The sequence below is a fragment of the Camelus bactrianus genome, chromosome 14 (genome assembly GCF_048773025.1).
Source record: "Camelus bactrianus isolate YW-2024 breed Bactrian camel chromosome 14, ASM4877302v1, whole genome shotgun sequence".
In the NCBI taxonomy this organism is placed as follows: Eukaryota; Metazoa; Chordata; class Mammalia; order Artiodactyla; family Camelidae; genus Camelus; species Camelus bactrianus.
The window spans coordinates 8,795,979-8,820,931 of NC_133552.1; the positions used below are offsets into that span (position 1 = coordinate 8,795,979).

The 24,953-nt window shown below is 41.5% G+C and overlaps 1 long non-coding RNA gene across 6 annotated transcripts in view; it reads left to right on the top strand.

Annotated features, from left to right (window-relative positions):
• LOC123615799 (uncharacterized) overlaps nucleotides 1-24,953 on the top strand; it is a 212,715-nt gene that overhangs the window by 162,882 nt on the left and 24,880 nt on the right. For all 6 annotated transcript variants that reach the window (XR_012511656.1, XR_012511654.1, XR_012511657.1 and 3 more), the window contains one exon: nucleotides 14,438-14,552. This is a non-coding gene — a long non-coding RNA (uncharacterized LOC123615799). The remainder of the gene's footprint in view (nucleotides 1-14,437; nucleotides 14,553-24,953) is intronic.

Sequence of the window (24,953 nt, forward strand, 5' to 3'; positions counted from 1 at the left end):
AATAGTCATTTATATGAGGAATAGCAGTTTCACGGCAATAAGAATTACAGCATGTTAAAGCAGAAGTAGCTGGGGAAAGTAGAATTTCACCCTTATTAGCTGTTAACGCATTAGCATGAGTTAGTTTGTCAAATTATCAAGTCAACCCATTTAGTTAGGATAGAGAAAGAGAAGCTAAAAAAATGAAATGCTACTTCCGTCCATTTTACAGTCATGCCTGAGGATGACCTTAGATGGTACAGTGTTTGGCAAAAACCTGTTGAATTCTGTCCTCTTATGTTCTAGCCTGCAGGTGTCCAAAGGCCGTCCATCCCTCAGGGTCCCAAAGAAAAACTCCTCTGTGGTCAGCTCCTCGCTCAGCAGAGACCATCTTTCTTTTGAAATCCTAGGAGACATTGTTTACATCACTTTCAGGGCATTTGTAACTGTCTACTCTGCATGGGGATTATTTTTATGTTGTTTCCTTATGTGTACTATTTGCATATATGAGGTACCATTTGTTCATATGCATTATGTGCTCTACGAGAACAAGCACCATGAACAGAATCTGCAGGTGATTTGTCTTTATCTTGCAAAGCCCCGTCATACATGTGTGTTCAAAATGTATTTATTGACTGACTGCATACATTGTATTTGAGAGCTCTATGCATGTCAATTTTAATTTTACTTGCTGTATTTTCTTATGATTTTTTTTTTAGCAGTTAGCTTTAAAGCCATCCTCTGAATATGGTTTAGACTGTGGGGCATAGCAAGTAGAAAGATTGCACATTTTCTTTCCTTTTATTTCAAATTATGATGTGTCCACACACACACACATTCATGCAGACATACACTCCCACACACTCCCACGAAGTTAGAAAATTTGAAAATGATCTTGACTTCCTTTTCTTCAGTCCCAAACATCTGTGTTAATATGTATTTGTGAAGGAGAGGCAGCAGGTGGAAATTCATATAGCACCCCTCTACCAGACCCATGGTGTGCAGACACTGGATACTCCAAACTCCACATCAGTCCTGCCTTGCAGGAAAAGCATAAATTGCTCACCCAGGTCATTAGAGAAGTCATGCTTTCCGTTTCTTTCTGTGTTATCGTCCGAGGCTGCTGCAGGGAGGGTATGTAAAATTCAGGAGGGGACTCTCCGGTTGCGTGAGAAGAATATTTTCTCAGATTAACTCTGAGACAAAAATCCACAAATCTTTTATGGGATCAGGGTTCTAATTTCAATATTACTGAGAAGCTTTAAGAATGATTCACCCTGGGCAACATTCGTTTTTGCGATTCCAGTTCCCCAGACAGGCCTCTGTTTTCAGTGCGTTCTGTGTCTCTCAGCCCTGCACTCTGAGGCGAACAGCAACCCCGTTTCGAAAGTATAAATGTGCCTCCAGGCCCTAATCCCTTCTGTGTAATGGGGCATTTGTTTCTCTTCAGTGAACAGTAAACCTGTAATTCTCTTTAATCCTGAGCGAGGTTGAGAGAGCAGGGATTTCAGTTACTCACTCTCCCACCTACCTTCCTGAGGCTTTTCCCTGTCATCAAAGACCCTTCAGAATTTTTACAAATCACAGAATATTGGTCTAGTTAGTCCGTAAAAAGATGCTACAAATGGAACTCGGAATCTAGGTCAATTCCATCATCTAGGAAATTCTGAACAAAGGTTGGATTTAGTCCAGAATCTGTGGCTGGCTGCTGCCTGCTCCCTCTCAAGCCAATTCCAAAGCATTGAGGGCTAAAACTTGATGAAATGAAATATGAGTACAATAAAATATGTAGATACAGATACGGTTATAATACATTTATGCAGAGGAAAAGCTTTTCTTGTAAAATGCCCTCCCCTATTCCAAGCTGACGTAAGAAGGAATTTTTTAGTGTGTGTGGCAACAGCATGAAAGATAAAGGAAAAAAGAAAAAGAAAACAAGTGCTTACAGAGGTCCTCTGACCTCGGCAAACTTTATAAGCAAAATGTCACTCTGTTTTGAAACAGCATTTCTAGACCAAACACGTTTCAAAGTCTATTTCAAGCAGATTTTAACTCAGTGCTAAGGAATCTTAATCCTTGGAACAACTCAAATTTTCCATTCCTTGGGGGCCAAGAGATTTAGATATTTAGAATCCTTGTGGGTTTCCTTATCTAGCCAAACAAATAAAGGTCTTTGTGTGACTTCTGATGCGATCCCTGCACAAATCTGCCCTTCTAATTGGGATACTTGAGGAACTAAATCATGTACAGAATTTCCTCCCCAGTGACTTCATATTAGGGATCTCAAATAATTCTTCTATTGAGTTCTTTAGTGTAGCAAGTGCTCCATTCCATTCTGAAGATAATTCTTTGAAAGCAATTAAAAAAAATTTAGTCCAACATAATTCATTAGCAATGCCAGGAAGGGATTAAGAGGAAAATACATTTTATTGATAATAAATTGCTGTCTTTTGCTTTCATAGATATGAACTAAATACTTATTGCTTGTAGCTACTAAAATTTAATTTTAGCAAAGCACAATTTACAGATTGAGACAAGGAGTTATTATAACTGGAGAAGATGACAGAGTCTGGTTTCAGACTGATCCTTCTAATTTCCTGCTCTGACTACTGACTGATTTCTCTTGGCACAGAACTAGACATGTAAGAGAGTTCTACTTGGGTGTTAATTAGGATCTTTACCTTGACTGTGCTTCTGACAGTGTTTGCATATAACCCTGTTCCTTTCCTAATAGAAAGGTCTGAAAATTTTTAAGCACTGTGAAAATGTGTTAAGGAAACCTAATTCAAAATTGGAGTCAGGAAGCCAGGAAGGGAGAGCTCTAACGCACGTGCCACACTGCAGTGCACAGTCCAGCAGGAGGGACGTTTCCTCCCTCCGCCAGCAACAACCCTGGTCTGCAGCCAATGAGAAGCTGCCACCACTTAGAACTCTCATTTTTCTCCAATGGTCTTTTGCTCAGAACAACCCCTTCCAACTTTCTCCTTTCCTCTATAGAAGAAAGTTCCCCTTTGTCCTCCAGAATTGCCTATGATTCACCACAGTTTGTCCCAAATTGCAATTTCTCTGCTATTATTTTGAATAAATGCTTTTTTTTTTTTTTGCCTTAAATAAAATTGCTTTTTGCTCTGGCTAAAGTTGACATGAAGGAGGAAGGTGGGAAGAGAGGATCCACAGGTAAGTACACAAGTGTAGGGGACGACATTACAGATGATCAGGAGGAAGGTATCCTTGAACAGATCTAAACAGTAGTTAGGATGTAAAGAGAGGTCATTTCCGGTCCAGGATGAGAATCTGAACCTGTGACTTAAGAACCTTGCTCTTATGAACGCCAACTGAAGTGACCAAAACAATGGAACAGGGGAGAAGTACAAACGGAGCCCAGCAGCAGTGGAGAGGGCCTCCCACATGCAGAGACACTGAGGAGCTTACTCAAGATATGGGGCAAGGAAGACAGACAGACGTGAGAGAAGGAGCTGGCAATTTCATGCCCACAAGGGTAATGACCACCTGAGCAAAGTGAAGGGAATCTCAGCCAGACCATCCTAACAACTTTTGGTTGGCACAAAATGAGCTGGAGAAAAGAATGAACATTGGGTAATATGAATTGGCACATTTTTTGATCCTGAAAAAGAAGACTGAGAAATGCGCTGGGTGCTGAATCCCACCAGGAAATATGACAGTGACAACTTCAACCACCACCACCACAGCAAACACTTCTATGGTGTTTGCTGTGTACTGGGCACGGGGGTCAGTGTTTTATAGATACTACCTGCTCAGTCATCATGTTGCCGGAGAATAGCTTCTTGCCTCACACAGAAAAGAATTCAATAGCAAGTCATAGTAAAGTGAAAGCAAGTTTATTTAGAGAGATACACACTTCATAGACAGAGTGGGGGCTCTCTCAGAAGGCAAGAAAGAGAGCGAACAGAGGGGCAGTGTTGCTAGTTTTTATGGGCTCCGCAACTTCGAATGCTAATGAGTAGGAGGATTTTCTAGCTACTTTGGGGAAGGGGTAAGGATTTCCAGGAATTGGGCCCCCCCTGCCTACTTCTTGACTTTTTATGGTCAGCCTAGGAACTATCATGGCGCCCGTGGATGTGCCATGAGGTTCAAGGTCTCCTGGAAGCCGAATCTTCCACCACCTTGGTACAAACCAGTTTGTCCTGTGTTCAATTTCTCTGTCACTCTTTCAGTGGTGCCTTGCCCCCTTCCCTCCTGTCTCATTCACAGCACACCTGTCAGGTGGGCACTTTATCCATCTTTAAAGATTAGAAGAAACTGAGTCATGGAGATGCTAAGTTAGGATAGGCAATCAGGAGATGATAAGATTATCTTCCTGGTCAAATTGAGTCAACCAAATATAATTAGAGCTATTAATAGATTTCCTGTAATAAGCAGCCTGATAGAAAGCATCATGGGAAAAGAGCCCCTTAATAACAATAGTGGAGATACAAAAAAATGTAAGAATAAACTAAATGAGAATATGCAGGATTTATAATGAATTTTATACAGAAAAGTATACTACTTTATGAAAAGACATAAAGAAACCCATGAATAAAATAAATGGAGAGAACACATTCCAAACAGAATCACCCAATAACAATATCTGTATTTCTTGTCTAATTAGTCTAAAAATAAATTACTATCAATCAATATCTGATTAGAATTTGAAAAGGTAGGACAGGCTATAATAAAAGTATTTATTTTATTTTTTAAGTTACTTTAATTATTTATGTAATTAATTACATAAATAATACACAAATATATAATTTCATGGATTAAATGAAACTACTAGGGGCAAATATATTTAAATAGTGGCATGGTTTGGGGATGAAAAAGGCCTTTTTCTATTATCACTGTAGGAATCAACTCAAATGAAATAAAATCTGAATTAAAAAGCAAATGAAAACTGAGAAATCTGTTGCAAGCCAAGGGAGATAAATGATATTTATTGACTAAAATTGTTCTAAATCAACAGGAAACATGAAAATTCAATTACAAATGAGTAAAGCACGTGAACAGGCAATTTGTAGAGGCAGAAACAGAGATAACTGAGCATATATTAAAGTGTTCAGTCTCACTAGGACTCAAAGATCTAGCAATTACAACCACTATAAGCTGTAATTTCCATCTACAGCTTTCAAAATGTTTTCAGATATTTTCCAGTGCTGATAAGCACAGGAAAATGGACACCTCGATACATTTCTGGTCATAGTAATAGACACAAGAAGATGGGAATGAGCAATTTGGGGCCCATAACTACTATTTTACAAGTACTTTTGTTCTGGATGAATTAATTAAAGTATTTTTAAGGAATGTCTGAGGATACAAAAGTTAATTTAAGTTTTACAAAAATTAATTTATTACAAACCCATTGTATGAAGTGGTCTATGATATTGGGATGTATTTTGTGTAATTATTGTCTTGAGGAGGAAAGGATTTTTTACACTTTGGAATTCCTCTCAAGGAAAGCATAGTTATTTTATTTTATTTACCTTATGTAAATACTCATGATATAACATGCCATAAAGTATGATTACTAAATTCATCTCATAAGACATTTTCTTGTTTTTAATCCTGAAGTGAACAGCAAGCATAAAGAAAGAGGCAGAAATCAAGGGAACTTGGAAAAGTAGCTGGAGTCTGAGAGCCAGATACTAGCTGTGCTAATGTGACTAAACTTGTGAAGTGATTAACGTGCGAATATTTTTTTGTGAAACCAGCCAGAGAACTGAGCTTCACAGGAGATTTACAAGAACACAATATGTGGGGCGTAAGATCTGGAGGTGGACAGGCTGTGAGGACAGGAGCTGTTGGAATTCCAGAAATCATGGGAAGGGGTTTGGGTTTTATAGGTCCCGCCCAGATAATTATCCAGCTTTCCAATGTCATCAAAACTCAGATCGAGTTTTATAATCATCACATTTTTAGTACTCCAATTTTTCAGATGATGTGCACTTTTTTTTTTTTTTTTTTTGGTCTAAGCTAATATCCTTTACCTTGAAAAGTACAAGCTGGCAAGAAAAAAAGAAACACACAGGAAGTATTTTCTGCAGGGCATTTTACAAGTTACTTATGTTGCTAAAAGTATTTTCTATTTTCCTACGTAAAATTTAATTTAGCACCCTAAGCTTACTTTCATTTCTTATTTTTCTTAATGTTTCACTAAGAAACGCTAATGTTCATTGGTGGTGATGGTTTCTTTTTGTTTGGTTTTGTTTTAACAAATTGAAACCTGAGCCCCTGCTCTTAGTACTTGCAGTTTGATGGTATCGAGTGGCCTCATACTGAGGGAGGGATGGAAGCTTTATTTGCCTTTGACAAGCTGTAGTTAGCCACTCCCCTCCCCGGCTTATATACTTCAATTGATTACTTTATGTGAACTCTGAGGTTAGACACTATTCACTTGTGAATAATTAACCATATAGATGATCAATTACTCGTAACTCTTACTCATTTTGGGGACTTGAAAAGCACCATTTGGTTTCTCATAGGTTAATTTAGATCCTTGATTCTTAACATCCTTCATGGATAGTTTGGAAATTAATCAAACTTCAAGGTCAGTTTCCACTCATCTTTGCTGATGCGATGGATTATTTGATTACTTGAAGCTGCTCAAAGACCTAAAGAGACTAGGTGAATTGAAGAAGATAATATTGGTAATGAAGGTAGAACTATTGAGAAATAAAGGGCACAGTCATACATTTTTAGTTTTAAAAAAAATCCTTTTTAAAAAATTAAACAAAAGAAAACCAATTATAGAGTAAAACCTTAAAAAAGAGCCAAGCCTGAATTGGCAGGGTGATCTCTCAGGTAGAGACTTGTTTTAATTTATAAGTTCATAAATTAGCATCTCCTCACCCCCATTTTTTCCAAGCCCACAGTCAGTGCCTCCAAGATAAGGATCATAAACTTCTACACAGAATCAAGAGAACCCTGAGCCCTCTGGGGGTCTCTTTCCTTTCTAAGGCCAGAGTCCCCGTGTGCTCGTGGGAGGCGGCAACAAGCGTCTGCGAGCCTGGGGAGGGAGATGCTGGCTTCCTTCTTCTCACCTTTACCTGCTGTAGACGTAAAGCCACAGCTGCTGCTCCCGCAGCCGGACAGCCAACTTTATTGAATTCTACCGAGTCTATTTTCCTAGTCTCTAGTATTTGTCCTAAGCATTTTATAATACTTTCACCTTAGGCTATCCTGATAATCTGAATAAGGTATGTTGGTTTGGCTATCTTTAGAGTCGAGTTTCAGGTGGCACATGTGTGCACAGGTCCTAGCACCCTGTGGGAAGTAGACGTAGAAGCTGAGGAGCCAGGGGTGAGAATGGGGAAAAGATTGAACCAAACCTCAGTACTTTGACTTACTTTTCTCTGTACACTGGTTCGTACCCAGAATGCTCCCTGATCCCTGCGTGCAAATAGGTCCCTGGGGAGAGAAGAAGTCCCCTTTCTGGTCCTCCAGACATCATCAAGCATGCCTGAGTCCTAGGGTAACACAGTTTTACCACTTTTAATCACGTTAAGTTGTCATTCGGTTCTTCATGGTATGTTTATTGAGCACTTACTATGTGTCAGGCACCATGGAAGGTACAAGGACAGAGCTGCCCTTCTGTGCAGGAGACAGACTATTAAAAAGTGTGCAAATAAACAGTGCAAAATAATTAGGCTTGTAATGAGGAATAAGAAGGAAATAAAGAGGGTTCTAGGGTAAAGAACAACTTGGGTGGGGAGAGGGTCAGAAAAAGCCTCTCTGAAGAGGAGATAATAAAGCTGAGGCCTGAGAAGGATTTTTTTTAAAGAGTTAGCCGGGCTATTCCAATCAATTTTAGCAGAATGTTTTTTTTTAAATGAAATTATTAGTGGAATATCACTCAAAAGCAAGTAGAATGGGCTGCTCTGATGGAAGCCAGTTAATGTTGTGGTTCTGCCAACTTAGCCTCTCCCTTAACCATCCTCCATCCCCAAGGAGACCTCAGATATTCTCAGGGACCTCCTTCTAGTCCCAGGATGGGTCCTTGACTCATGGCAATCAACCATCCTCAGAGCTTGACCCAGGGCTCTGTGAAACCCAGTTTGAAAACCATTTGCCTGGGTGGGGCCAATGAGCAATGGCTTCATGTTGTCCTGCCCGTTAATCAGACACGAAGATGTGTATCTTTGACTCAACAGTTGAGCCGTGTCAGCTCTGACACAGATTTCTCCTTTATGTCCTAAACTTTCAGATGCACAAAGCACCACAAATTGCGTGTCTGCTCTGTACTTTGTCTAAAGCGTCAGCGATCCATGCCCTAGCTGGAAGGCTGTGCTCACTTGGATTGGCATTAGATCATCAGTGAGGATAACAAACTCCTCCTTGGTGTCTTTAATGAGAGGGAGCTTTGATTAAATGCTGCGAGGCTTAGAGTTCCACTTGGACGTCTTGTCCTGAGACGGCTGCTTCTACCTCTGCCTTTTGTCCATTCATTCCTATTTGGTACCATGTGAGGCAGACATAGGCTTTTGGTACTTTTGAGTCATCAACATGTTTTTTTTTCTTATTTTAATTTTACTGAAGTAATTCAAAGAATGAACTACTTCAAAAAATAAAAGTACTCAATTTAGGCTGCTTGTTATTGTTTTTAGTTACGTAGAGGTATCCAAGCATAATTGAGAAAATAATTTAATCAAATCCCTCCCACTGTGGTGTGGGGAGAGCATTTGCATATGTGAAATACCTCACCAGTTATTGTACATGGCCATTTAGTGACCTACAGGACAAGCTTCCAGGTTTTTCTTATATAGTCGAACTAAATTTCATTTGGACTGAAAAATTTTTAAAGTCATGAATGATTCAAGTCCATCAGCTGCAGGATAACTAAGGATGCACGAATTGAATTTTCTCTTTAGGATCACTGGAATTTAAATAAGACAGTGTGCTTTGGTAAACCTATTATATAAAGATCATAAAAGCATCATCTTTCAAATGTCATAAAGAGCTAATGTTCCCCTGGTGAAATCTAAATAAATGTAAGCTATTTCCAGCTTTGATCTCTGCTTTAATTTTACTAGAACTCCATTTTAACAGCCTGTGCCTAGCATTTTAAGGACCAAATTGCAAGTCAGTATATCAAATGTACAACATAAAAGAGAATGCAATGAATTGAGCACTATCCTACTTGATAAATAATCCAGGTCAAGTAGACTTGGGAAGTGATATAGATCAGGTTGGTAGAGAGCAATGGAAAAAAACTCCAGATCTTCAAGAAATAAGAGATGCCAGGAATATAGATATAGCCCAGCTCATCTCTTGATTTATATTATGTCTATCCTAGCCAATTAAATTCAGCAATTGAAAGTCAGAGTGACTGAATTCCCATCCCGACCTCTTCACTATGTAAAAGTTTGTGACCTTGGGGAAATTGTCTTAATTTATTTGAACCTCTTTTTTTGTACCATCTGTAAAATGGGTTTAGGCAATCTACTTCACAGCATGTTTGTGAGATTTAAAAGACAATTCTACATAAAGCATGTAACACCACACAATAAACGATCAATAAATGCCTACTCTTGTTATAAAACAAACAGTCATTGAGGGCTGTCATATGCCAGCTACTAAGAGAAGTTCTAGAGACAAAAACAAAGGTAAAAGGGTCTACATTTTCAAAGGGTTAACAGTTTCAAAGCATCTGGACCACATCATAGTAGGACGGGTTAGTAGAGGTATCCTAACCTAGGCCAAAACCCTGCTGGGAGATTCATGCCCTTTCCCCCATCGAGGGGTCCAGGAAGGCAGAATCCCCTGGGGTTTGCTGTCACCGACAGGCACGTGCCACTCTGTCCTGGGCTCCATTTGACCAGAAGTGACCTGGCAGCTGAATCGCGGCTGAACTGGCAACATCCCCTTCCTTGTCAGGTAGACTGCTGTGTCTTTCCCTCTTCTCTAGACATGTAGAAACTTTCAGGGGCAAAATGTCATAGGGACATGAATTCAGCACTTTTTGGTGGTCTGGATATGTGGGTAGATGTGGGAGACACAGGATGCGACAGCATCTTTTCTGTTCTCCCACCTATTGATTCTTTTCCATTTCCTTCTAAGGAGGGGATTTCATAGACACTCCAAAAACCTTGGTCACTCACGCAGTTGTTACCAAGATGGTTCTGATGGCTGGGGGTCTTAGAGCTTGGCCCACACTTCAGTGTAGAGTTCAAATTTCATGGAGCACTTTATTATAATAGTCAGTAATTCTATATTACATACAACCAATGACTTGATTAGGTCCTAAATTTAATTAATGTATTTTAAAACTTTTTAAAAATAAAATAATGCAATGTTAAAAAAAAAAAAAAGACCAACTCTCCTTTGGGTCTTATTTCAACAGGATTTTTTTTTCCTTTTTATATGTATAGATGCATCTCAATCGTCAAAAATGTTTTAATAAGTTTTATTAAGCAAATGGAAGGGGACTGAGCAGCGACCAAAATTCTGCCATCCTTTCCCTTCACTGTGATGCCGCCCTGTAAACCCAAGGGCATCTGCCGTCCCGGTCACTGGTCATTGCTGGCTGTGACCTCCCACTCCTGCAGGGCTCTGGGACTCCCCGGCATCTGGCCTCTTGCAGCTTTCCCTTTCTCTTCTTTTTTGCCAGTGCAGACATGGAGATCGGCCCTTTCCTTGTTTCCACCAAAAATTACTCCCCCAAGATATTTTGGGTTTAGCAGATTTTACTAAAGATTTAGGATACAAATGTGGTTTGTGCTACAGAAGTGCAAAAAGCTGGAACTGATTATTGGTCTTCCATTTTAAAAATGTTTCTTGGCCCTTTACTCAAAATGAGCTCTAGGCTATGGATGTATCAGTCAGCTCTCTTCTTTCCCCTCCCCTCCCCTCCCTTCTCCTTCCCCTCCCCTTCCTCCTCCTCCTCCTCCTCTTCCTCTTCTTCTTCCTCTTCCTCCTCCTTCTTCTTCTCTCTTTTTATTTCCTAAACCTAAAAAGACAGAGACTGCTCATGCCGCATATTCATCTGACAGACAGGACTTTCTCACGTCCTACCAGCAGAGTCCTCTTTTGTCCTTTGAAGATTTAAGCCTCACAATGTGCTCTACTGACAATAGACCCTCTACACCAGGTGGGGAGACAGTAATGTAAAGATTTATTTTTCTTCTGATCTGAATTACACCATCCTTCCCTTGAAAAGTGGAAGCATCTCTAGTCAGCTTGTGTTTTTAATGTTTCCCACTCCCCCTTTCAACACTTGGTATTGGGTCGCTGTTATTTTAATCTGATCTGGAGCCTCAAGAACGTGTCAGTTCATTGATGGATTTTATAAGTGGTTATCCTTGGTATGGGATAGTTTAAAAAAAAAAACTGTGTTCACTCCCAAATTACTATGATGCCAGATCAGTGTTCTTTTTTAGTAGACATCCTAGAGTCGGAGTCTAGATCCCCTACGCACTGAACGTCTGACCTCGGGTAAATCACTTATCCTCCAGGATGATAATAGGCCATAGGGTTGTCATGAGGGTTAAACGAAGTAACACAGCAGGTGGCGTAGATGCTCAGAACATGAGCAGGCGAGTTGCAGGCAGGTCTTCAGAGTTGTGGTCCAGTTAGGCTGTGAAGTAGCCTGGCTGCCAGCTCCTGGTACCCATCAGCCTCCAAAGCACCAACAGCTACACCAACAGCCTCCATTTTAGCGGAAGAGCCTTAGGAATCTTCTGGAAAATGACTCCCACTCAGTCAGCAGAACCACGACTCCTTTGTACTAAAATGATGCAGTTAAGTAGGGCATCCAGTTCACCCAACAGCAGGGTCCTTCTTACAGAAGTTTCCACCATTCCTGGACTTCAGAATAATTTTTATTAATCAGTTGCCTGGAACCTTCACATTGAATCATTTCTTCAGAAACAAATAAACAAACAAAAACAGGACTTCCCAGCCCCCCTTGCTACACCTACCTCACAGCAGGGCGCAGGGACGCTTCGGAAGGCACTATTCCCCATTTGACCGTTGCCCCCTAATTCCCACTCCCCCAGTGAGAAACTCATCTCCCTCCTCACCAACTCACAACTCAAACTAGGTGTCCTGTTGTACTGAGAAGCCCCCGAAGGAACACTGGAGGCCGGTGCCAGCGAGCACGTGGCAGGGGAGGACAGATGGCCTGTTGGGTCGGAGCTCCAAATCCCTGAGCTAGCTACACAGGATTGCACAAGTTTTCACTAACTTACTTAGGAAAATGTATCAGCAGAGCTCATTAATTTCTAAAATTAAATTCACAAGGGAAAAAATTTGAAGCACAGTTTTTCCATGAATTTCTCATGGCCTCTGTTACTCATTTCAGCAGAGATACAGGACCAGGTGGCAGGCAAGCATCTCTTTATAAACAACAGGACTGGGATGTGATTCCCTATGAAATGCAGCTAGAAAGCCCCAAGATGGAAAACTCCCGGTGTGTAAACAACCTGCCACCCTCCGTTCCTCTCTGGGGGAGCCTGACAGTCACTTGACATAAAACCTGCACTCATGACTTCCCTTTTTTTCATTCAAAAAGTTCAGACTTTTAAAGAAAAAAATATCAGTCATACTAGATGCAGGGAATCCAAAAGACCTAACTTAAGTGTGTCTTTCCCATCATTCTAAATGCTAATGATTCAGATTTGGGGAGGAAAAAAAGCTGAAGTGAAAGTCCTCACCTATGAAGAGGTGACTGGTCAGTGTGCTAAATTTCATCTCCACTAAATATGAGGGGAAAGCATGTGCATTGGCGCTGCTTTGGGGGAATTAGGTTAAATACATCGAATAGTTGGGACCATGAAGGTTGAAATGGGAGTCAAATGGGAATTTGCAGAATTCCTAAACTTGAGTGCCTTTTAATATAATATTAAAATCATGAGCAATATCATTTATTGAGCATTTACGGTGAGGTAGGTGCATTATGAAAAAAGACCTTTAATCCCCACAGTAGCCCTGCAGGATAGAAACGACATTTGAGCTGTGAGTACTCTATCAGAGTGAAAAAGCCCAATTATGGAAGCCAGGTCTCTCTCATTTCAAAGCCCAAGACTGTTTTAAGTGGGGCACTTGGATTCTTACAGCATATGCACCGCTCTGACCTGTCACCTATTATGGTTGAGAACTCTGACTTCAGCTTTTATTTTGAATAACATTGAAGACAAGCATATGTCGGATCATTCAACTCCTTTCTATTTAGAGAAATTAGTATTTTTGTCTTTAAAATTCCAGATTGTTTAAATGAAAACAGGAGAGTCATATATGTGGATTTTACGTGAAACTCATGCGTGAAGATGCAACCAGATCTTTCGAGACAAATTTTACTTTAAGCCTCGTCCTAGTCTGCTAGTGCCCCTGCGTGTGAACAGAGACACACAGTCACACTCCTAGCTCCTCTTTCTCCTCCCCCTGAATCAGCGTCCCTGCTTCTCAGGTTCTGAGCTGGGATCCCCTCTTGGTCCTGACTTCTTGGGTAGTTTGGCTCAAGGGACATCCCCCAACCATCTCTTTTTGTGCTTTATCCCTGAGGGACACAACAGTGCAAAGAACAGGGCTCAGACTGGCTATGAAGCACTGAGCCCTGAAGAAATTAGTGACAATGGCATGGATGGTGGCCAGCTCAATGCAGGGTTCTTTACCACTGCCCCGAGAAGTTGAAGCTGAGTCCCAGACCCACCTGTCTCTTTGCTGGGTGATGCTTGAGGGCAAGAACCACATATCCTTCACAATTTTATCCTCTGAGCCTAGCACAGTGCCTGGGCTGTGGCAGATGCCCCATATATGCTTGCATAAAAGATGAAAAAATCTGATCTCATATTTCAGCCTCTAGGCCTATATTGCCACATGTTTGATCCTTGTCACTAAACTAAGAAATCTACAAGTAATTGTGGAAAAATCTGTGTTTGCATCATGCAGTATAGACACAGGCTAAAATTACACACACACACTTTATAATATGCTTTATATACAATGTATATCTTTCATATATATCCTGATGTATATATATTATCTATACGTCCTATATACATATGTTCTTTATATATATAACATATATAGATCCTTTAATAGGTTTCTTATTAAGTTGATTGTACATTGAATTATTGTAGAAGAGGTATAAAATGTTGTGAAGTTTTTAATAAAATATGATATGAAAATTTACTTTTAATTTAGCTTTTTTATTTGAAGTAATACTATAGAGGTAAATTACCTATCACAATACTCAGTATAGAGCAGGCACTCAACAGATATTTATTGAATTCTATTAAGATAAAGTAGAAGCATTTGTAATTTAAAATATATCTAAAACTTGAATGTCTTTAAAGACGAGGAACATCAAATGTCTGAAAAATAAGGCAAACATCTGGTTGCAGCATTATTAAAGTGGTAATTCCAATGATGTCCATCAGTTTTTGCTTGACAGTTTATTCTGCGAGCATGTTAGTAAACATCTGATTTTTTTCTCTTTTTTTTTCAGTTGAGAGGATGCTTGTTCAAGGATGTAAAAAACGGACTGGTGGACTCTTTACTGAATTTACTGCGGTGTGACAGTTGCTGCTCTGACTCAAAAGAAGAGGAAAGCCTCACGAACTGTAAGAAATGATTTCATTCAACCAAAAGGTGGCAATCAGGTCATGTGGGGGGGAAACTGTATTTTGTAGGGATACTGTGGTTTACTTCAGCACTTTCTTGATTTCAAATATGACCACACCCCATTCCTCTTAGTATTTTGTGAAATATGTCTATTGAATTTCTCAATAGGTTTAAGAAACTTTTCAGTGAACGGACAGGCGACCAATAGCTTTTGGATGGCGGTCAGAGGTCAGAGAAATAGGAAGGACACTCTTCACCAAGAAGGCCAATGATGTGTGTGTTGGGAGGATACAGATGGGGCACAACAGAAGAGGGCTGTGGGGCTGTCCTGCTCACACGGTTAGAATCTGAGACTGACTTGCTTAATGTGAGAATTACTTAATTAGCATAGCAGATAGAGTTGACATTGAATCTCATTGCTGCAAGTCCCTAGCCTGTGACCCTGGCAAATTATTTAATCTTGCTCAGCTTCATTTTCCTAACCTGTGAACTGGGAATAATAATTAGATCTGATCCAGGGGTTTTGTGAGGATTAAATGAAATGGCTCGAGGAGTTCCTTGTGGGTGTGGCTTTGTTGGGAAAACGGCCAGTGTGTCCCTGGTTCAGGAAGGAGTTCTGAGAGAGGCAGGGAAAGGGCTATGTGCTCTGCGGGGACGCAGCAGGAGAGAGGCCAGGCCAGGGGGCCGGGGAGCAGGGAGGAGACAAGTCTGCTGGGTCCTCTTCCCTCCAGTCTTCAGATGCGCTCATTCGTCCACTTTCATCGGCTCCATCACCATTGTACTTCCTGCCCCCAGAACAGCATAAGCAGTAGATACTAAAATAAGAGTAGCGACATCTCCACATGGCTCTAGAGAAAACAACCAAAACGCCCTTCCGAGGAAACCACTCCCAGAATTGCACTGGGGACACAGAACAGCCAGTAAACTTCTTGAGCGCCAGTTGTGTCCTGGATGATGAGTGCGCCGGCTCTCTGGACTGCCTGGCAGGGCAGCTTCTGAGGGTGCATCCTTGCCTCCTAGATCCATGACCTTCCGTAGCATGTGTGCCCACTCACTGAGAGGTGACCTGATGGAGCCTGTGTGTTTTCTTGGCAACATGAAAGAACTGCTGAGAACACGGGCACGTGCTGCTCTCCCAGGGCCCTGTTGCAGTGTAAACTGTGCACAAACTCCCTAGTGGGGAATTGACAAAATGTGACCGCAGTGCAGTCACCCTCTGGTTATTATTTAGTTACTTGGTTATGTTAGTTATTTAGTGCTTTGAAGGGCAGGCAAATACCCTCAAGGACATATACAAAGCACAGAGGAAGGGGTGGAATGATCGCGTGGGTGTTGTTTTGTTTCGTGGTTGAACCTGAGCAGAGTCATTGGCAGCCCACGCAGTCACGCTCACGTGGCCTTGTGAGTGATCTTGTGATCTCCTCTGTCTTCTCTCCCTCTTTCCTCTCCCTGGGCAGTGCTCCTGGTCTTTTCAGCCATTCCCCTGCTCTCAGGGCCCTAAATATCTGCTAACCAGTTCTTCTGAGTTTCCCAGCGGCACGGTAGGGGCTCTGTTGCTTTGGGCTCCCTGGGGCCCTAGACTTGCCAGGGGCAGCCTTTAGTTTCTTTCCAAGGAAACACTACAAAGAGAACTTTTTTCCCTCCCATCAACACTGACCATTTCCTGTGTGTCATTATGCAGACAGGGTCGCTTATGCCCTGTTTGCCAGTGACAGACAAGAATCCCACCCTGTCACACATGTATGAGAAGGCACTGCCATGGTTACATTTTTCTAGGTCACAGTCAATAAACGCTGACAAATTGCCTGTGAGCATTTTATTCCTATTACGCTGAGACATGAACATTGGATTTTCCTTTCTCCGTTTTTAATGTTGGAGGAGCCTGCGTTCATCACAGGAGGGACAGAAGATACGGACTGCAGGTCAGAGGCACAGTGCCCACAACAGCTCACTCTGTAGGTTTAATAATGTATTCTTCCCCAAGCAGTATGTGCTCCCTGCACCTATACGAGACACCCACAGAGTGACTGTCTAATTTGCAAAAGCTGTAACGAGGGTGAATGGCAGCTAGCAGCAGGCAAGGTAGTCTAGACTCCAGAATTGCAATTAAAGTAGAAGGGCTTCACCAGTATTTGTCACCACACATGGAGCCTTCACTTTGGGAAAAGAACAAAATGCCCAACACATTGTCATAATCCCCAGCGGCAATTAGCATTCTGTGAGCCTGTTTCTCTCAGTGCCTGAGCTCTCCCTGTTCACAAAGACCTCGTCTGCTGTCCACTCAGAACCCCGAATGCCTTTTCAGGCCAGAGAATACAATCTGTACCTTTGTACAGTGCCCTACAGAATCAGGGAGCAGTGACCTGCAACCCCTGGGTTGGAACCGGAGCCCCTTAAACTGCAGATGAGTCATTCCAGGGAGATGAGGAGAGACAGGACTGAACGTTAGCTATGATTTTCCCCCTGTGTATTTGCCAAAGCTCTCAAGGGCCACCATGTGAGGGTCTCATAGCAGCTGGAATTCACTGAGACAGAAAGTTAAATCCTTGAAGCTTTCTAAATTATGCTAATGAAGCCACACAAGATACATGCCAGTTAAACTACCCCTTTCAGGGAAGTTCAGAGCATCCCAGTGAAGGAGCCTTACTCACTAGTACAGCCACCTTCTCCCAGAAGTCCTTACAGGTTATTGTGTTTGATGGTGTGACTCTGTCAAAGAAATGGATTAGACGAGGTTGGGTCCTTGACTGTAAAACAAAATGTGTATACTGGAAATTAGTCCGAATTCTGGCATGTCACGACATAGCTACCCAACTGAGTCTTCCTTGGATGATCCTAGGACGGTGGCTGCCAGCTCAGTCATAGCCTGTCTCTTAAGGAGTCTGAATGCAAAACCATACAGAAAGTGACACAGAGCAGAACACTGTACAAAGTAACATACATAGCTTTAATAAACAAAGAATAACTGAATCTCTCACACTGCCACCTCACCTCTGCTGCCCATTCTGGAGAGAGTGAAGGGAAACTGTATAAACTCTGCCTCCTCCAGATCCTTCCACTGCCTTCCTTCTCCCTGCCGGTCAGGAATCGTATTTCACTCAGCCAACAGAGAGCACTTCTCAGACTCAAGCTTTTGGGGAAAGGAGCACGTCTTGGACTTCTTTGTGGGCTGGCTAGGAGATTATGATAGATTTACCCCAGCATCCATCTTCTAATGCCCTTGTTTTTAATCGGGTCTATTGAGATACAATTTACATAGAATACTTATCACCCATTTTAAGTGCAAGTTTTGACAAACATGTAGTCATGTGTGTTAGTTTCTTGGGGCTGCTGTAACAAAGTACCACCATATGTGTGTGTGTGTGTGTGTGTGTGTGTGTGTGTGTGTGTGTGTGTGTGTGTGTATATAATTATATGTATATCATTATATTGAGTGAAAAAATTAGGTATTATACAGACAGTCTTGTGTATGGCTTCTTTTACTTGACATCATAATTTTGATATTCATTTGTACATTTTGGCATAGCAAGTTTGTTCCTTTTTTATTGCTGTGCGGATAGATGAATATACCATGAATTGTTTATACATTCAATTCCTGATGGACATTGAGGTGGTTTCCAACTTGGAACTGTTACAACTAAAGTGGCTATTTGTGTACAAATAGTGTGTGGACAGAAGTTTCATTTATCTTGGGTAAATATCTAGGAGTGAAATTGCTGAGTCTCAGAGTTAGGATGAGATTAACTTTATGAGAAACAGCCAAACTGATGTCCAAAGCGGCTGTGCCATTTTGAATTTCCAGCAGTGATGTATGAGAGCGTCAACTGCTCTTCACAGCACTTGACTTGCCATTTAAAAAAAATCTCTAACTATTCCAATGAATGTGTAGTTTTATCACACTGTGGTTTTAATTTGCATTGCCGTAACGACGAAAGGTGTCAAATATCTTTTCACGTGTTCTTTTGCCAGTGCTGTATCTTTGCTAAAATGGGTTTGGCCATTTTTATCCAGCTGCTTTTTAAATTATCATTGAATTTTAGGATATAGTTAAGATAGAAGTCCTTTATCAAATATATGTTTTGCAAATATTTTCTCTTACATCTGCCTTTTCTTAACTGTCTCTTTAAAAAAACAAAGGTTTAAATTTTGATGAAGACCAATTTATCAATTGTTTTATAGTTTATACTTTGAATGTTCTAAGAAAGGTCACAAAAAATCTATGTTTATTTCTAAAAGTTTGATAGTTGTAATTATTATGTTTAGGACTATGATCCATTTTGAGTTAATTTTTGTATGTGGTATGAGGTAAAGATTAGAGTGCATTTTTAATTTTTTTATTTCTGATGCTCTTCTTTTTTTTTACATAGATTCAAATTTCTACCTTAGTAACATTTTGTTTCTGCCTGAAGAACTTTGCTTAACATTTTTGCTTAACATTTCTTATAATGTGAGACTGTTAACAATAAGTTATCTCACCTTTTGGTTGTCTAGAATGGATCTGATTTAGCATTTATATTTCAAAGGCTTTTCTATTGGATATAGAATTGTCAGTTAATAATGTATTTCAACTCAAAAGATGTTACTTTATAGTCTCTAGAGAACATAATTTCTGATGAAAAATCTGCTGTAAATCTTTTCTTTGTTGTTCTGTATATAATGTCGTGTTTTTCTGATTGTATTTTCTTTTTAATAGTGCTTTTCAACAGTTTGATAATAATGTGCTTTAGTGTGGGTTTTCGCAATGTTTCTTTTGTTTGGAATTTATAAAGCTTTCTATAATGTGGGTTTATAATTTTCATCACATTTGACAAGTTTTTACCTGTTATTTCTTCAGGTATTTTCTGTCTCCACTCCTCTGTCTCTCCCTCTCTTATCCACTTGCACTTTTGTGAGACTGACAATGTCCCACAGTTCGATGAGTCTATTCATTTTTCCACTGTGCTGCTTCATTTTGGAGAGCTATTACCGCTTTGTCTTCAGAGTCACTGATCATTTCTTTGCAGTCTCTAATCTGCTATTAATTACTTCTAGTGTATTTTCATTTTATATATTTTAACTTAAATCTCTAGAAGTTCCATGGGGGTCTTTTGAAAATCTTCAGTTTTTCTTCTCGTCGTGTTTCCTTTACATACTTGAGCATATTTATAATATTTGTAATTGGTGTTAAAACCTTATCTGCTAATTACACCAGTTCCCTCGTTTCCTTATATTAATTTTTTCTCCTGATTATAGGTCATATTTTCCTGCTTTCTCTCACGCCTGATAATTTTTTAATGCTAGATATTGTGAAATTTATGTTGTTTCAGGGTGCATTTTGTTGTATTCCTTTAAAGTTGAATTTCTGGCAGGCAGTAAAGTTATTTGTAAATCAACTTAATCATCTCAAGGTTTTCTTTCAAGCTGTGTTAAGATGGGTCCAGAACAGCCTTTATTCTAGGTATAATTAAGCCCAACTACTAAGGTGAGAACTTTCTGAGGATTTTATCAAATTCCCTATGTAGTATGAGGTCTCTCCAGTCTTGGCTGCAGGCGGAATAAATATCTGTGCGAACGTGGGGAATTATTCAACCTATGACTTTTGGGGCTGCTTCTTCCAGCCTTCTAGAGTCTCATCCTGTGCGTGTATAAAGCTTTTGCTCAAAGATTCAAGGATGTCCCCTACAGGTCTTTGTCATCTTCTCTATGTACAGCTTTCTTCTCTCCAATATTTTACCTCATAAATTCTAAGAACACTTTCTTGAATTTTAAACTCTGTCTTAACTCAGAAGGACCAGTAGAATCTGCTTGAGCACCTCTCCCTGCATTGCATCATGGAAACCTGGTTGCAAGCAGCAATAATTGACATTCCTTTCTTTCATTTATTTACTTACTAATCATTGAATGTTGACCCTCACTCCATGCCAGGAAAGGCTTAATAAACTAAATACTTAGATACAACAAACAGAAAAATGTCCCAGTCCTTGTGGCACTTACATTCTAATGTTTTACGAAATAAAATGAAATTGCTGGAAAGAAATCTCTAAGCAGCACACATGAGACAGACCGCACTATATTGCGCTTCTCTTTGCTGCGCTTTGCAGCTATTGCTTTTTTTTTTAATTGAATATTTGTGGCAACCCTGCATCAAGCCTTTTCTCAACATCACTATTTTTAATGTATGTACATTGCTTTTATTGACATAGCGCCATGGAACACTTAAAAGCCTGTAGTACAGTGCATGTATAACTTTTATGTGCACTGGGAAACCAAAACAAACAAACAAAAAAACCCACGCGACTTGCTTCACTGCAATAGTCCCTTTATCGCAAAGCTCTGGGACTGACTCTGCGGCATCTCTGAGCTCTGCCTGTATAAGAGGCGCATAGAAAGTACAGAGTCAGGAAAATTAACAGGGACCAAGGTCATGCACAGAAACAATCCGTACTACACAGGCTGCTGCTGCTGAGATAAGAAGCTCTCAAACCATTTTCAGATTCTTGCATCATTTGCTCAAGATTTGAACTTTTAGAAGAAATGATCACATGGCAAAATCCAAGTCAGTTCTTACCCCCCGATTCCTGGAAGGAAGGGAGAAGGACCTTCAAGGCCCCCTAACTTCTGCAGTGGAAGTGAGGCATTGTCTCTACCAAGATGGCACGAAATTGAGAACTCCTGATAAGGAGATCTGGTGTGATTGAAAGGAGGGCAGAGGTGGGAGGCTGGACAGTCAGAAGACGACAAAAATCCACTACAGCCGCATAGAAGAGCTGAGACCCATGGAGGTGGCAGTAGTAAAAGGCAAAAATAAGGTAGAAGCTGAATTCAAGAATTAGAAAAAGGAAAAGAAAGGTTGCTTACTCATTAGCGGAGACAAAATACGCATCGGGGGGAGGAGAGCCAAGTTCTGAGCGACTGGAGTGGCCGGTGGGTCCCCAGCACCGGTGCCGGCTCGCTGGAGCTGCTGTCCTGGACGGGAGATGGCGTGTGCCAGTGGTTCATGAGGGCTGGAGTTACTGCAGATGTTATCATTTTCTCTCCCTTTTTATTTCTGTATGCATTTACAACGAACTCATTAAACAAAGAAACCTGAGTGTCTTTCTTGACATCTGAAAGAACAGACCAGACTCCGCCCTGCTAAGTGACGGGGAAGCTATGCCGGGGCCAGGCAAGGGTGGAAGTCCCCCACGCTGTGCCGACTCCTGGGCCCCAGTGACTGTGGGGGTCCCATCCACTCGGAACCCCCACATCTTTCCTGTCTACGCAGGGCTTTCTGTTCTGAGACTTCATTTTAAGAGATGTGACAGAAGATGTCAATGGTTTGACCATTGTGCCCACCTGTGAGTCCCCAGCAAGCATGAGCCACTCAAAATAAGTCACTGGGCATGGGAGTTTTCACTGTGATATTTAGACAAATTACATGCCCCACCTTGATTTTTTTCAGAATGCAAATGGCTTTCATTGTCTCAGAGGGCTGGACACAGCGCAGGTTCTCTCCGGAGAACGAACTCTCCTTAAGCACAGTCGGCTGTGAATTGGGAGTTGTAAAGTGGTGAGAACAACTGAAATCAATGACAATATTTAGCTTCCTGCCAAGAGTAGCTCGCCCAGTTAGCAGACTGCGCTCAGACGCCTGCAGCGTACTGAGAACACCCCTGGGCTAGCGGGTGGCCCGGCTGGGGACGCACTAATTGCTTTTATCAATGAGGAGACGTCCCTTTTCTCCACCGATGTTTCTTGAATTTCCATCTCATGCTTGGTTGGTGAAGCATCACTGCTACAAGCCAAACCGCAGTTACAATACTTTTCTCCTAATCGAAATCAGCAGAGCATATTTTGAAGGAGGAAACAGGAAAAAAAAATAGTTATATTTAATTCCTAAATGGTTCTTTAAAATCATGAACATTTTCAAGTGTAAAATCAAGTTATTATTGAATGAGTTTAAACCAACTGCGACACGCTGCCCTCCAGTACTGCATGTCAGTACTGGGCTGGATGCTAGTTTCCAAGTAAAGAGCACTGGATTTGGAGTCCAGAAACTGGGGATCCTGTACAGTTGCTCAAGGACACTCAGCACCACTTGGCCACTTGACCATAACTAGACCTTAGCCTCTTTCTTTGTGAAAAGGGGTGGATCCAGGACCACACTGTCTCACAGCCCTGGGGTCCAATGAGGATGAATAAGGTGTCAGGCAAACACGAGAGACTATAATCTGAAACAGTGGGTGCTTGCAGACATTCACTGTGTTTATGCCACCAGAGGAGGTGCAGTCACCCATCAGTGAGTACACACTGACCCCCACCTCACCCCAGCATCCCGCTCAATGAGCATGTTAGCTTGTGTCTCTGCTCTTCCCTTTGTCAACTGCTTATTATTCAGAAAGAGCAGCATTTTTGTTAACAGAGCCATGGACAGTTAGAAAGATACTCACTTTCCCGTTTCCAAGACCCAGTGTGATCCAGAATAAAAGGGATTGTTTTAAGAGGGATTACTGTCCTCCTGAAAATATTTTCCCTTCAAAAGAAAATTACCTCTCCCTTCATTTGGATAATGATACAGGAAAAGAAAACATTGCGTCTGGGAGGATATCGCAGAGATGGGAGAAGGTGGATGAGGAGAGGACAGAAGAACAATGGAAGGAACAGGAACGCAGGCAGAAGAGTGTGAGAGAGAGAACGCTGGGGGATGAGGACAAACAACAAAGCGAGAGATATTCACAAAGAGAGACGCGAACTTAGCAAGAGGCACAAAAGACATTTGAAATCAACCTAGAAAACCGTCCTACAAAGAGAGAATTTTGGAACAAAGGTGAACCTGTACCTAGAGCTGTGTTGAATTCTATGTGTGGAAAGAAGGATGGTCTCATTGAAACTATATGGCATAGCCTGTGGACCTAGTGGTTAAATAATTGACCCACTTATAATATTTTATTTATTCTTCCAGGGTCTTGTTTATCACAGACTGTTTCCCCTTAGAGTTATTTGTGTCCCTGTCCATCTCCTTTACCAGAGAGTGGATTCCCGTGGGACAGAGCCAAGTCTTCCTCAGTTTTGTCTTATCCCCAACACCTAGCACGGTGTCTAACATGCACTGAAAGTTGAATAGAATTTTGCATTGAGTTGAATTATTTCAAGACTTTATTATTTCCTCTGTGTGTGTGTGTGTGTGTGTGTGTGTGTGTGTGTGTGTGTGTGTGTGTGTGTGTGTTGCTAAGTTCTGGAGAATTGTATTTGGGTTTTAACTTCTCAAGTTAGAGGTATGACAGTTGTGCACTCATATACCAGGGGATAGTCCGGATCATCTGTTCACTGGGAGTGATTATGTGTCTCTTCTTGATGGGGTCTGTCTGTCCGCACGTTAGGGAGTCAGGAGAGGAAGTGGGGATGACAGAATGCAGATCCGCGCCGGCAGGTAGAGCAGGGCGGAGCGGGAAGTGTTGTGTATAGAAAAGAAATACAAGCCGCGATCCTCGCCGCTTACAAAGTGTAAAATCTAGTTGGAGGAGAAAAAAAACTGAAACAGTTAAGCCAACTATTGATGGGAGCAAGCCACACATCTCTCTCCATGACGGGGATATTTTAGCAAGGAGTGACAGAGGCGTTACAGCCGTTCACGACAAAACTAGTTCAGCCTCCCTAGCCTCTTTGTTTAGTCATCCTGAGGGAAAACTTCTAGTCCAGATCTTCCAGGTTAGGTACCCCGACCCTGCCAGCGTTTGAAAACGTCCTTTAGCACCGGGTGACGTGGCAGAGGCTGGCGGGGCCACCAGCCTGCATCAGTTGACACTGATCTGCCAAGAACCCTTCCAGATACACTGGAGGAGCAGCCTTTGAAAGGCATCCATGGGTCTCTTAATTGAGAGCAACGCGCAACGTCCTGATGCAAACGGCAAAGCTGCGTCTTTTCTCTTTATCCGTACGTGACAGTTCCCTCAGGCCGTGAACGTGTGTAAAGACCAGTGGGTGATGCGACTGCTGTGACTTTGGCTGAATGAGCCGGACGCCAAAAGGCCGGCCCGTCTCACGCCCTCGGCCGCTGGACTCGCGCCGGGTTTGCTGGCACCCGCTCTGCTCTTCAGGCTGAAGGAGGTCGCCGGCTCCTCCTCATCACAGAGGTTTCACTCCTCATTATGTCTAGGGTAATCTTTGTTTTTTAGACCTAAAATAATGCAGAAATTATTTTTGTTTGGAAAGGACCATAATAAATACAAGGAAAAAAGGTTCCTCTTTTATATGAAGAGGGAAAGTTGTTTGCAGGAGGCATTGACAACTCAGAGGCTTTTAATGCTTTCTTCACTTTTCTAAGTCCAGAGGAGGGCTGTGGAACACCCAAGGATGAAAGGAGAGGGTGTCAGTCTTAAACAGAAGGTTCTCCACTTCGTGGTTACCTTCGTCGATTGGCTGTGTGCACACCCGAAGCTGCT